This window comes from Lithobates pipiens, unplaced genomic scaffold (genome assembly GCF_037356315.1).
Source record: "Lithobates pipiens isolate NorthernLeopardFrog02 unplaced genomic scaffold, aLitPip1_a1.2 Scaffold_10, whole genome shotgun sequence".
Classification (NCBI taxonomy): domain Eukaryota; kingdom Metazoa; phylum Chordata; class Amphibia; order Anura; family Ranidae; genus Lithobates; species Lithobates pipiens.
In genome coordinates this window covers 232459260-232474578 of record NW_027507686.1, presented here as the reverse complement: position 1 = coordinate 232474578, position 15319 = coordinate 232459260, and positions in this window count along the sequence as shown.

Below are 15319 nucleotides of genomic sequence, written 5' to 3'. Positions count from 1 at the left end.
TTTCAATTCAAAATGTTTGAATCAATACATTTTGAACCGGTCGAAAACTTTTTTTTTTTCGATTCCAATGTAGCAACGTGAACTGTTAAACAAAAGAAAAATCTTCATGAAATGATTACGATGACTCTTTAAATCACCTTTGGCTTAACTAAAACAGCATTATTTCACAATTGTACTCTAATAACACAGTCTTTGATTTCAGAAATATTTTTACAGTTCGAATTCAACTGGAATTTGATGTAAAATTCAGTTTGAATTTCAATTTGAATTTCGGGAATTCGGACAAATTTAGTTTCGTTATTGGGAGCATTCGGTAAACTTTGTTTCTATTGTACAAAAAAAGGGTGTGTAGCCTGACCACCACCACCGCAATGACAAACCCCCATCCCTGATATACATATAAACTCTACGCGTTTCATGGCTCTTTATCATTTGTCAGGAGTTAGGTGCTAAGATACAGCTATAAATACAAAAGCTTTGGCTCAATGAATACCACACTTTAATCAATTGGCTCTCGCTCTGGGTGGACATCACAGGATGGCTTCCAGAACGACGGCTCTCATGCTCCCCCGGGGGGTTCGCAGCCTGGCGATCGTGGCCGCGCTGTGTTGCTAAGACAGGGTGCCCCCCGATCTGTGTAGTAGCAGTGGCTGCTCTTTAACCATGTGATCGGCTGTGTCACAGCTGGTCACATGTAAATACGGAGATGCCGGTAATCGGCGCTCCTTGCCTCACACTGGCAGAGTGTGAGGAGAGGAGAGCCGATCAGCGGCATCTCCTCACAGAGGACAGCTAGGGATGTAATCAGGGCACTGATCATCAGTGCCCTGATTACAATTAAGTGCACACCAGTGCCAGCAATGATTGCCCACCACTGCCAGCAATCAGTGCCAACCAGTGCTCACAATTGCCACCAATCTGTGCCCACAAGTGCCAGCAATCAATGCCAACAAGTGCAAGCAATCAGTGGCCATTAGTGATGCCAGTTAGTGCTGGCTATCAGTGCTGCCCATCAATGCTCATCAATGCTGTCCATCAATGCCACCCATCAATGTCCATCAGTGCCCATCAGTGCCGCCTATCTGTGCCTACCAGTGCCACCTATCTGTGCCTACCAGTGATGCCTATCTGTGCCCAGAGCCACCCATCAGTGCTATCAGTGCTCATCAGTGTCACATATCAGTGCCACCTATCAGTGCCCATAAATGCAGCATATTCGTGCCTCCTCATCAGTGCCACTTAATCAGTGCCCATAAGTGCCACCTCATCAGTGCCGCTTCATCAGCACCCATCACTGAAGGAGAAAGGATCACTGAAGGAGAAAAATTACTTATTTACTAAATTTACTGACAGAAACTAATAAAAACTATTTTTTTTCAAAATGTTTGGTCTTTTTTTTTTTTTTTTTAGGGAAAAAAAAAACAGGAATGATTAAAAACCCCCAAAAGAAAGCTCTATTTGTGTGAATAAAATGATAACAATTTCACATGATTACAGTGTAGCATGACCGCGCAATTGTCATTGAAAGTGTGACAGTGCTGAAAGCTGGAAAATGGCCTGGGCAGGAAGGGGGTGTAAGTAGCCGGTATTGGGGTGGTTAAAAAGAAAGAAAAGCTGTTAGGGGGTAGAGGATCTGTACTCACTGGTCGACCATGAACTGTGCCCAGCTGATATCAAGGGAGGAGGGGCCCTAAAGAATTGTCTATCCCGGGGCTGAGGTGGGGTGCCCCGCCCCGACCAAAGGCAGGCCAGATCGACATGACACGCTCCCCATGTGTAGAGAGTGTGTAGGCCTTGATAAGCTAGAAAAAAGTGTAAAAAAACAAAATTGTGTGGAAGGGCAAACATGGGTGATGGGTGAATCCAATGTGTGTGAATGGGGGGAGGTCATGAAATGGCCTCCCTTTGACTTACGTGTAGGATTCCAAAGGGTGGACTGTGTGGTGCCTCTCTGATGGTGGACACATACTGAAAGGTCTGGCTATATATGAGCCCGGTTAGTGCGTATCCCCCACCAATGTCATGTGAAACGCCAAAATGGAAGGAGGCGGAAGGTGAAATCCACCCTCAGCACGTTCGCCAAAGGTGGAGTCATGCCACTATAAACGTCCCCCCATTGAGGCTTTAAATGATGCCGCCAGCGGGGCGTATCCATGACGACGATGCACAGGTGCACTCTACCTGCCCACATCTCAAAAGAAATGAGGCGGGGGAGCGCTGCTGCGCATCGAAGTCCTGGGAACTAAACAAGGTCTGTGTGCCCCCCATCCATGATCTGTGCTAGCCACTATGTGGATTTGCTCATATAGAACAATAGAGGCCCAGTGTGGATATAAATGTATGGGTGCAATCTATTGTTTGTGTGGAAAAAGTGTGTAGGTAATTAATTGGTAATATGGGCGGCAGGTCACTATGAAAATCAGGTGTCTTCTACCCAAGAATTATTACTCAATGAAATATCTATCTGCAGTGACATCCCTCATTTAAAGTCCCACTATTTTCCTCTTCTGTTTTTATATGTATATCAGGGCTGGAGGTTTGTCATTGCTGTGGTGGTCAGTTTACACCTCCTTTTTTGTTTACAATACTTGGGTGGAAGACACCCGATTCTCATCGTGACCTGCCACGCCGTATTACCAATTAATTACCATACAAATTTTTGTTCACTATTTATCTTTCAAAAAGCATTTCTCGGTGCTAAACCTTTCATCCGATTTATAAATGGTTGCATTTGTAAATATCAAAAGCAGATATAAAGGAATAATAGTGGTAAAAAAAAAAGCACTTGTGGGTTTAACTAATCATTTTTTGTGTGTAATTCTCCTTTAAGGGGGGCATGGCAGGGTATGTGTCCTATGCCTACATACTTTTGGTAATAGGTGTCCCTCATTCCCATCTCAAAAGGTTGGGAGGTATGCAGGTCACCACTTCCGGGTTGCCATATCACAGAGCCGGACAAGTCTTTGTTCGGCTCTGTGATCAGCCGGCAGAAGCACCACCTGATGGGGACTCCTGGTGGGATGGGAGATCTAAAGTTTTATAAGGCATCGGGTGGGTTGCAGATGTCCCCTCCAGGTCCGTTTTTAAGGCAGGGCAAAAGGGGCAGCTGCCCTGAGCCATGTCATTGTTGTGGGGCCCAAAGCAGCTGCCTCATGCTAGCCAATCATACTGGTTTAAATTCCCCCATCCCTTGAGGTTTTAGTCCCATGCTGTGTCCCAATATCTCATTGTGAAGTGCTGCTACTAATGCTGCCCAGCTCTGCCCTATTGTTGTGTACAGAAGACTCACCTGCAGACCCTGTGTTTACATTTAAATTACCGGCATTCATATGTAATGCCTGCGGCATTGATATGTATGTCATGCCCCCCAGAGGTCATATCCACAGAAATCTCTAGCAACCAATCAACAAGCAGAAATTATGTGCTGTAACCTCTAGCAACTAATCAGTGAGCCGTAATGTGCGCTGTAACCTCTAGCAACCAGTCAGTGAGCGGTAATGATACACTGTAACCTCTGGCAACTGATCGCAATAGCCGCCTGATCTGATTCAGTAAACTGATTTTGAGTCTAGCTGCTACTTATTGTATGTCTCAGAGCAGGTGGAGAGCAAAAGTGCATGGGGGGTGGGCCCCAAGAAAAGTTTTGCCCAGGGTCCAATTAATATTAAAGACGGGCCCTGGTCCCCTCCTGCTGCTTGTAAAAGCAATTAAGCGGCTCGTTAGCTGCTAGGATTGCCTTTACAAGAGAGTCAACCGTCGGCTGATACCAAATTCTAGCAACCTACCAGGTACGTGACTGGTCGATTAATAAAAACTTCAGAGGTGATCAAATACCACCAAAAGAAAGCTGTTTGTGGACAAAAAGGGGCATATTATTTTATTTGGGTACAACGTCATACAACTGCGCAATTGCCAATTAAAGTAACGCAGTGCCGCATCACAAAAAATGGCCTGGTCATGAAAGGGGGGGGTAAATCTTCAGAAGGGCAAGTGATCAAGGCTCACCCTACCCACTGCCACCTATATACTGTATGTTGCTGGATGGCAAGCGGTTAAAAAGGTTAAAGCGGAGGTCCACCCTAAAGTGGACCTTCCGCTCATCGGAACCCTCCCCCCCTCAGGTGCCACAATCGGCACCTTTCAGGGGGGAGGGGGGTGCAGTTCCCACTTCCGGGATAGCTCTCTGCGGAAAGGGGCGTAACTTACGCCCCTTTCCGCAAGTGCCCGCCCCTTCCCGCAAGTGCCCCGCTGCCTGCTGGGAAACACACAGCTCCCAGAGGCAGCGGGGACCGTCCTCATTGCGCAGCGCAGCTCGCGCATGCGCAGTAGGGAACCGGGAAATGAAGCCGAAAGGCTCCATTTCCTGATTCCCATACCCAAGATGGCGGCGGCAGCACTCGAGTGTCGATCTAGAGATCGGCTTCGGGTGCCGACATCGCGGGCGCGCTGGACAGGTAAGTGTCACTATTTTAAAAGTCAGCAGCTGCAGTATTTGTAGCTGCTGGCTTTTAAAAAAAAAAAAAAAAAAACGCGGAGTCCCGGTGGACTCCCGCTTTAAAAAGCCCGTTGTATAGGTAAAAGCAGCCCAGGGTGTGACTGAAAAAAATAAAAGATATGGGGCAGTTGCAGAAGGACCTGATCTCCTGACCAAAACAGGGGGCAATTAAAGTGGAACTAAACCCATTGCTTTCCCAAAACATGAATGAAAACTGTCCCAGCTGCTTGTTCTATCACCGAACCATCAAGTCATTGGATATCTGCTGTCATAACTGATCCCAAGAGGCTTAGGTGGCAGCTTCCTTGGCTGTGTAGTATAGGAGGTTTAGTTCTGCTTCAAGCTCCAGTCCTAGACGATTGTCATGTAGGACCTCCCAACATTTTACATATTATCCACTTCAGCTTCTGAAGATTTTACCCCCATCATGACCAGGCCATTTTTTGCTATTCAGCACTGCGTTACTTTAACTGGCAATTGCAACACTGTACCCAGTAGTATTTAATCACCACTATATTACCAAAATTATTGGGGCGCCTGCCTTTTACACGCACATGATCTTTATTGGATATCCCAGTCTTAGTCCGTAGGGCTCAATATAGAGTTGGCCCACCCTTTGCAGCTATAACTGCTTCAACTCTTCTGGGAAGGCCGTCCACAAGGTTTAGGAGTGTCTATGGGAATGTTTGACCATTCTTCCAGAAGAACATTTGTGAGGTCAGGCACTGTTGTGGACGAGAAGGCCTGGCTCGCAGTCTCTGCTCTAATTCATCCCAAAGGTGTTCTATTGAGTTGAAGTCAGGACTCTGTGCAGGCCAGTCAAGTTCCTCCACCCCAAACTCGCTCATCCATGTCTATATGGACCTTGCTTTGTGCACTGGTGGAGTCATGTTGGAACAGGAAGGGGACAGCCCCAAACTGTTCCCACAAAATTGGGAGCTGGAAATTGTCCAAAATGTCTTGGTATGCTGACACCTTAAGAGTTCCCTTCACTGGAGCTAAGGGGCCAAGCCCAACCCCTGAAAAACAACCTCACACCATAATCCCCCCCTCCACCAAATGATCTGGACCAGTGCACAAAGTAAAGTCCATAAAGACATGGATGAGCGAGTTTGGGGGAGCAACCCTAGTAGAAAAGATACGTTTCATAAGGTCTGGTCCAGATAGATGGAGGAACCCTTTACAGCGGATGACTCGGGCCCTTGATTTTCCTCCAATCTTGTAACACTGGGGGAATGTAACACTTGTGGGAAGAGGCTCTGAGATCCTTATGGTGCGTTGGCTGGTTTATGAGCCATCATGTTAGGGGTTATTTCTTGTTAGGGTTTTTTTTTGTGTATGTGGTATTACCAGCCAGGGCCGTCTTTAAGGCAGGGCAAAAGGGGCAGCTGCCCTGGGCCCTGCATTCTTGGGGGGCCCAAAGCAGCTGCCTCATACTTGCCAACTATCCTGGTTTAAATTCCCTTGTCCCTTGAAGTTTTAGTCCTGTGCTGTGTCCTGATATCTCAGTGCAAAGTGCTGCTACTAATGCTGCCCAGCTTTGCCCTATTGTTGTGTTTGGATGACTCACCTGCAGACCCTGTGTTTACAAGTAAATAACCGGCATTCATATGTAAATAGCAGAGTCCTGCAGCATTGATATGTAAATAAAGGTGGTATTATTATGCATATCATGCTCCCCTGAGGTCATATCCACCATCACCTATACTGAATGCTGCCCACTGGGGAGGGGCATGCTTGAAAGTCCTGCCTGCAATTGTGGTCATTAAGCCTACCATCAGCCTGTTCTGCAAAGGTAAGCAAATTGGTGGTGGGGGGGAGGGTAGTGTGGGGTGTGCAGAGGTAGGCAGAGAAGGAATTACAGCTTGGGGTGCACAGGTGAGCAAGGAGGGGATTTATGGAGGTAAGGAAGGTGGGTGCAAAGATGAGCAGAGGAGACAGGTAGAGTTAAAGGGGGGAGGGTTGGAGTGGAGAGGATGGGGGAGGTTTGGGGGTGCAGAGGCACTACTATGTATCTGCTAAAGGGCAGCACATTTCTGTGGTGTCAGGAAAGCGATTTTGAATGTGTTCCCAACACACACATGTGAACGCAGGCTAAATGTTTCAGTTACATTGGTGGTCAGTGTAAATCTTCTCATTACATTGAGGCTTGGTGTAGAATCCTTTCATTCACACTCTTGGCCAGTGTGAATGCTCCCCTTACATTGGTGGTCAGTGTAAATCCCTCCTTACATTGGTGGTTACTGTGAATGCTTCTATTACATTAGTGGTCAGTGTACACCCCTATTACATTGGTGGTCAGTGTTGAAACTCCTCTTTATATTGGTAGTCAGTAAAAAAAAATCAGCATTGCCATTGGTCACACCCTCCCCTCCCCTCCCCCCAGTACTGCCACTGATCCGAGGAGTTCTAGGATCCCTTGGAGTTTTCTGTCTATTGATGGGTCCATTCACCACCCCAGTCCATGATGTGCAGGCAGTGAGGAGATGATGTGCTGTAACCTCTAGCAAACAATCAGTGAGCAGTATTACTGTACAGTAATCTCAAGCAACCAATCAACAAGCAGAAATCATGTGTTGTAACCTCTAGCAACTAATCAGTGAGCCATATGTGTGCTGTAACCTAGCAACCAGTCAATAAGCAGTAATGATATACTGTAACCTCTGGCAACCAATCGCAATTGCTCCCTGATCTGATACAGTAAACTGATTTTGAGTCCAGTAGCTATTTATTGTATGTCTCAGAGCAGGTGGAGAGCGAAATTACATGGCGGGGGGGCAAGAAAAATTTTGCCCAGGGTCCAATCAATATTAAAGACGGCCCTGTTACCAGCGACCCACCCCCTCTGCATGGGTTAAGTCGCTGGAGTCTTTACACGCTTCTGTTTTATGTGAAAATTTAATAAAATAGATTTGCAACAAAAATGAAATAACCACTTTCCCGTTCTTAAGCCATTTACAAATAGCCTCACGTTGAAATGGTTATTCCAGAATTATGACTGCAGCTACAGACATGATATAATCAGACTTCAAACATCATTCAAGAGATGATCAAAGGCTACAGATATGATACAGGAGATGATCAAAGGCTACAGATATGATACAGGAGATGGTCAGAGACAGCAGACATAATACAAGAGATGATCAGAGACTGCAGATAAGATATAGGAGATGGTCAGAGACTGCAGATAAGATATAGGAGATGGTCAGAGACTGCAGCCATGATACACAAGATGGTCAGAGACTGCAGCCATGATACACAAGATGGTCAGAGACTGCAGCCATGATACACAAGATGGTCAGAGACTGCAGCCATGATACAAGAGTTGATCAGAGACTGCAGACATGTTACCAGAGATGGTCAGAGATTACAGACATGATATAAGAGATGGTCAGAGACTGCAGACATGATACAAGAGATGGTCAGAGACTGCAGACATCATTCTAGAGATGATCAGAGGCTACAGATAAGATACAGGAGATGGTCAGAGACTGCAGCCATGATACACAAGATGGTCAGAGACTGAAGACATGATGCAAGAGATGATCAGAGACTGCAGACATAATACAAGAGATGGCCAGAGACTGCAGACATGATACAAGAGATGGTCAGAGACTGCAGACATGATACAAGAGATGGTCAGAGACTGCAGACATGATAAAAGAGATGTTCAGAGACTATGGGTTTGATACAAGAGATGGTCAGAGACCACAGTTATGCTACAAGAGATGGTCAAAGACTACAGACATAATGTGATCAAAAACTAAAGACATGATACAAGAGATGATCAGAGACTGCAGACATGATACAAGAGATGATCAGAGACTGCAGATATGCTATAGGAGATGGACAGAGACTACGGGATTTGATGCAAGAGATGATCAGAGACTACAGACAGGATACAAGTGATAGTCAGAGACTGCAGTCATGATACAAGAGATGGTCAGAGACTGCAGACATGATACAGAATGATACAGATTGATTCTCTCAATAAGATCACATAGTGAGAAAGAAATACACCAAACCATTTACCTACTAGAACTTTAAAGAATGTTTTCCTTCACTGGCCTAAGTAAGTACTTGGCTAAGGAAACACTCCTGTCTGCAGGGGCCCTCAAGGGCTGAACAATGCATGTCAAAGGGCCACCTGTGGCCCCGGGGGTGCAGACTGGACACCTGGGGTCTATATGTAGAATTCCTCTGGCTCCATCACCCACTCAGCAGGTCATGGTCATGAAGTCATGTTGAATGAACATTACTTGTAATTGGATATAATCAGCAGGTAATTGCATTACGCCGGCAGCAATGCGGCACGCAGGTAATAGAAGCCCCAGAATTGTCCGGGAGAAAGCGGCTGGATGCACAGACAGGAATGTGGAATATTGCATTGGTGGGGGGTGGCAGGAGGGATTCCTGTAAGGATTAGGACAGTAATCTGCCTGCAGTATCCCATCCAACAATGAACAGAAGGGAAGTCATTCCCGGGGCTGAGGTCAGGCCGGGACCCCGCTCTGTGATTGTAGGGTCATTCTAGGACACAGAATTCCCATTATTACATTCAGAGCCGCTGGCAGTCCATCTGTACACAGCAACACATAAGGCTCCATTCACAAAGCTCAACACACCAGGATGAGGATCTTTATTTCCAAAAAAGTGACAGTTATTTGTCTCATCCAAAGCCCAATTCAATTTGAAAATAACTGTCATATGACTAAAAATAAAGATCCTTATACTGCTGTTAATGCTTTAGGCTAAGGCTAGGTTCACATTGATGCAATGCACCACATCGCATGAGATTCGCACAGGAATCGCACCACATTCCAGTGCAAATCACATGCGATTCTGTGCGGTGTGATTTGAGCCCATCATTTTGTGTGACCCAGATCCCACTGTATCCACACGAAAAAGGTACAGACATTTTTTTTTTTTTTTGACGCACTGGAGTATGAACACCCATGCGATCCGATTCTAGCAAAAGCACTGCGTTCTCCAACCTGCTTTTTGGGTGTTTTTACCTTATTATTGACACCCGCTGCAGATTGCATGAACACAGTGCGATTGCTATGAGGTGCGATGCGATGCATCAGTGTGAATCGAGCCTTAAAGCGGTTCTGCACCTTAAAAAAAAATATTAAAAGCCAGCAGCTACAAATATTGCAGCTGCTGACTTTTAATAAATGGACACTTACCTGTCCCAGGGTCCAGCGATGTCGGCGGCAGATGACGAGCGATCGCTGCTGTCTCTGCTGCCCCCGCCGCCATCCTCTCTCAGGGAATCGGGAAGTGAAGTGTTGCGGCTTCACTGCCCGGTTCCCTACTGCGCATGCGCGAGTCACGCTGCGGGTCTCTGCTGGTCCCCGCTGTGTCCTGGGAACTGTGTGTTTCCCAGAACACAACCGGGGGGGGTCATCTGCGGCGCTCTGTCCTGGAAGTGGGTGCAGATACCTGGATTATCCAGGTAACTGCACCCCCCTCCCCCCTGAATGGTGCTGATTGTGGCACCGGAGGTGGGGAGGGATCAGATGAGCGGAACTTCCATTTTAGGGGGGAGAACCGCTTTAAAGTGTATCTCAGGCCCCGTACACACCTACTGGTTTGAGATTGTGGGCAGAATTGCCATGATTCCAAATAGCACTGCAATGCTGGCAAAATGCACACTATTCATTTTTAACCACTTGCCTACTGGGCACTTTTAACCCCTTCTTGCCCAGGCCAATTTTCAGCACTGTCACACTTGAATGACAATTGCGCGGTCATGCAACAATGTACCCATATGACATTTTTATAATTTTTTCCACACAAATAGAGCTTTCTTTTTGTGGTATTTAATCACCACTGCATTTTTTTTTTTTTTTGTTTTTTGCTAAATAAAACAAAAAAAGACTGAAAATTTAGAAAAAAAAGCTTCTTCATAGTTTGTTATATAATTTTGCAAACAGGTAATTTTTCTCCTTCACTCATGTACGCGGATGAGGCGGCACTGGAGAAGCTGCACTGATGGGCACTGATGAGTCGGCACTGACAGTCGGCACTGATGGGCACTGATTAGGCGGCACTGGTGAGGCTGCACTGATGGGTACTGATAGGCAGGACTAAAAGGTGGCACGGATGGGCACTGATAGGTAGCACTCATGGGCACTGATAGGCACTAATAGGCAGCACTAATGAGCACTGGTAGGCAGAACCGATAGGTGACATTGATGAGGCAGCACTGATTGGCAGCACTGGTGGGCACAGATTGGCAGCACTGGTGGGCACTGTTGATACTGCACCGATAATCAGGACACTGATAATCAGTGCCCTGATTATCAGTGTATATGTATGTCTGTTTTATAGAAGCTGGTTATCAGCTCTCCTCTCCTCATGCTGACAGTGTGAGGTAAGGAGTGCCGGTAACCGGCTTCTGTTTACATCTGCGATTAGCTGTGATTGGTCACAGTTAATCACGTGATAAAGAGCCGCTGATTGGCTCAATCTCTGATCAGTAGTGTCCTCCAGACACTGCTATCACAGAGCGGTCCGCCCAGGCCCCGCAGCAGGCGCAATCACGGGACACTCGGCATCTTAGAACTACCTGGCCACGCTGTAGCCATCATTCGCCAAATGGTTAATGGCACCTAAAACGCAGTGTGATTTTGCTGCGATTATCACATGATTTATCACGCGGCAATCACAGCAAACCACATCGCGGGAAGCTTGTCTCCAAAAAGGAGCAGAAGCTCTTTTTGGGTGACAAGCTTTACGCAATGCAGTTTGTCACGATTTCCGCATGACAATCATGGCAAAACCTCATGGCATTTTAGGTGCCGTTAATAATGAATAGCACACAAACACATGTGGTGCGTTTTGCCAACATTGCAGTGCGATTTGGAATCATGGGCAGAATTGCAACAATTTTGTCTGCGATCTCAAAAGCAAAAATGAATAGATTGCTGCTCACCAAACTTAAAGATGAAGAAAACCTTGGTGGGTTTTACTTCCTTCCTTTGCCCCTGCAAACTATAAGCATAATGTGCTAGTATGCATTGCATACTAGCAAAATATGTGTCACCTGCAAACGAAGCCCCTGCCGTCCCCGATGCAGACCGCATCCATGTTCGCCCCTCCAGCGGGAGCCGCCAATCATGGCACTTACTCGGGAAGAGGGGGCGTTTCTTCACAGCACAAGCGCCAATTACATCATCAGAGCAAAACACAGTAAATATCTCCTAAACAGCGCACGCTTAGGAGATATTTGCAGTACCTTTAGGTAAGACTTATTATAGGCTTGCCTATAGGTACAACTTCCACAGAAAGGTTTACAAACTCTTTAACCACTTCCCACCCGGCCAATGCATATATACGGCCGGGTGGGAGCCGTCTACTCCTGATAGGACGTTCAGGAACGTCATTCAGGAGTAGCGGGATCGCGCGCGCGCGTGCCCGCACAGCGGCGCGATCCCGATGTGCTCGTGTCACCCAGACACGGCACATCTCAGATCGGCAGGAGGGCTCTGTGATTGGCCCTCCTGATCACATGACGGCCGTGTCCAATCACGGCCGTCATGTGATGTAAACAAACAGCCGGTTGCTAGGCAATCGGCTCTCCTCTCCTCACACGGAAGTCACCGCTGAGGAGAGGAGAGCAGAACGCTGCAGCCGGCTGATGATCAGTGAGTATGGGCTGCTTTTTACAGCCTTTTACTCACTGATCATCAGTGTAGTGTAAACACACAACACAACACACAGTACAAACACAGTCCCCACATATGTCCCCAAAACACACATGTCCCCAAAACATACATGTCCCCAAATAATAAAAACACATGTCCCTAATAATAAAAACATGTCCCCCACATATGTCCCACTAAAATCACATGTCCCAATGATTATCTGCACACATATGTACGTGATCACCTGCACACATATGTACATGATCATTTGCGTACATATGTCCGTGATCACACAAACCAATTATTATACACTTAACAGAATTTTTTTTACCAAAAACATGTAGCAGAATACATTTTGGCTTAAATTTATGACAAAATTTGATTTTATTGGATTTCTTTTCAAATAGAAAAAAGAAAATATTGTTTTTTTTCCAAATTTCCGCTATTTTTGAGCTTATATCGCAAAAAAAAAAAACGGAGTCGTGAATAAATAACACCAAAATAAAGCTCTATTTGTGCGAACAAAATGATAACAATTTCATTTGGGTACAGTGTAGCATGACCGCGCAATTGTCACTGAAAGCGCTAGAGCAATGAAAGCTGAAAATTGGGCTGGGAAGGAAGGGGGTGAAAGTGCCCTGTATTGTAGTGGTTAAAAGCCGACCTAAACTTACCTTTCCTGCAGCAGTCCCCGTCTCTTGACCGGCATATCCTTCTCGTCTTTGGCCATCTTCATTGGCCGGTGTGGTATGACGTCACTCCTGCGCATGTGCAGGAGGCCTTCATCCTGACACATAGGGACCAAGCTGACAATGTGAGCTGAGCTGTGCATGTGTAGCCTAGTTTACATCATAGCAAGCAGGTAGGTGAATTTTATTATTTTATTTTTTAACTATTACGTTCACCTGGTGATCCTGCCAGTAAAGCTGGCCATACACTAGCAGAAGTATACCATTTCTATGAACATTCGTCCAAAATTTCTCATCGGTACATTTGATGATGAATGTTGTTGGAAAGTACTTTGTGAATGGACTCTCTCAAACGAAAACCACATTCACTGTTATTCCCCGTACACCTGATCGGATTTTCCGACAACAAATGTTGGATGTAAGCTTGTTGGTGGAAAGTCCGACCGTGTGTATGCTCCATCGAACATTTGTTGTCTGACTTTCCTCCAACAAATGTTGGCTAGCAGGTTCTCAAATTTTCCGCCAACAAACGTTTGTTGTCGGATTTTCCGATCGTGTGCACACAAGTCCGTCGGACAAAATTCCACACATTCTTGGAATCAAGTACGAGCCGGAGATATAACTAGCGTTCTTAATGGAGATATCACGTACATCTTGTACGTCACTACGATCGTAACTGTTGGCCAACATTTGTGTGACCGTGTGTATGCAAGACAACTTGGAGCCAACATCCTTCGAACAAAAATCCAATTGAGTGGGTCACATGAGAACATTGAGGGGGTCATGTGATTTAGCTAGCGATGATAAGTGGGTCACGTGACTCAACTGGTGTTGTTGCCAAGGACTCACCACACATAAATCCCAGGAGCTGCCTGGCCTGGTCACGATGCAAGGCCTTCTTTTATTAGGATTTTTCCTGATCCTAAGCGGTTTTATTGATCTTTTTTCTGCTGCTCCATTGCCTCTGAGGTAAGTCTACGGTCAGCACCTTCACCCTTTTTTTTTTTTTCGATTTATTGGAGCCAAAACCCTGGGGGCCCCTTCACACTATCCGCACACTAAAACACTCCATTGTATAGCATGCGGGGCTGGAGTTCTTTTTGCTGGGCGGTGAGGAGGTGGTGCGATGCGCTGTGTTAACGCATCATACTGTTTAAAGTGGTTGTAAACCCCCGATTTTAACTTTTACCTATAGGTAAGCCTAGAATAAGTCTTACATATAGGTAGTGTAAATATCTCCTAAACTTGCGCAGTTTAGAAGTTGTTTACCTTTTAGTGCGCCCATGATGTCATTGGCGCATTCGCTGTGAAGAAACGGACCTCCGTGCCATTTCTTCACTCGCAAGTACCGTGACTGAAGTCACGTGGCTCCGGCCAGCCACAGAGCCAGAGTCTGCGGCCCCCGGAAGGAAGAGGGGAGAAGATGGATGCGGCCACCAGCGGGGACAACGCAGGCTTCGTTTGCAGGTAAGTGCCACATAATGGGCTAGTATGCGATGTAGTATGCGATGTATACTAGCCCATTATGCTTTTACTTTGCAGGGGAGCAAAGAGGAAGTAAAGCTCAACAGGGTTTACTTCCTCTTTACATTTTGTAACTTTATTCAATGTACACAAATGTACAGTCCATTAAAGTAAAGTAAAGTTCACCTTCACCACAAAACTGCCTATGTAGATAAGGGGTGTCTGTAGATAAAAACAAACTGAGCAGCTCTGACTAAAGATGAATAATACCCTTGCTATAAGTGTAGAATATTTACATACCTTCTGAAGCCTGACTGGAATACTTCCAGGACGTTGCTAAGTACTCCCAGGACGTTGCTAAGCAAGGCCTAGTCGTCACTGCTCACCTCCACCATCACAGGAATGAGCTATTTCTCTGATTCAAACCCACTCACATATTCTTTCTCTCCCCTGATGCAGTAGCTCTGAGCTCAGAGTTTGAGAGCTCACTCCTGTGATGGTGGAGGTGAGCAGTGATGACTAGGCCTCACGTACCAACATTCTGGGAGTACTTAGCAACATCCTGGGAGTATTCCAGTCAGGCTTCATAAGGTATGTAAATGGCCAATACCAATAGCAAGGGTATTATTCATCTTTAGACAGAGCTGCACAGTTTGTTTTAATCTACCTATGTCCCTTATCTGCATAGGCACAGCAGTGTGGAGTGTAGGGTTGCCACCTGTCTGGGATTCACCCAGACAGTCCGGGTTTTGAATCATATGTTTGGGTTTCAGTCCACATGAAAACCGGACACAATGTTCAGACAGGAATGTGGCTCAGAACAGGGCCCTATAGGAGGGTGAGGGGGAACTATTCTGTTTGGATTACCCAAATGTGTCCCGGGTCTGTTACAATCCTATAGCGTATGCTTATATTTTTTTTTTTTGCTGTGCGCCGCTAAAGTATTTGGGTTTGGCTTGAAGAAAAAGTGGCAACCCTAGTGGTGTGGCGTGGTGCGAAGCCTTGCAGTGACCTGTGAT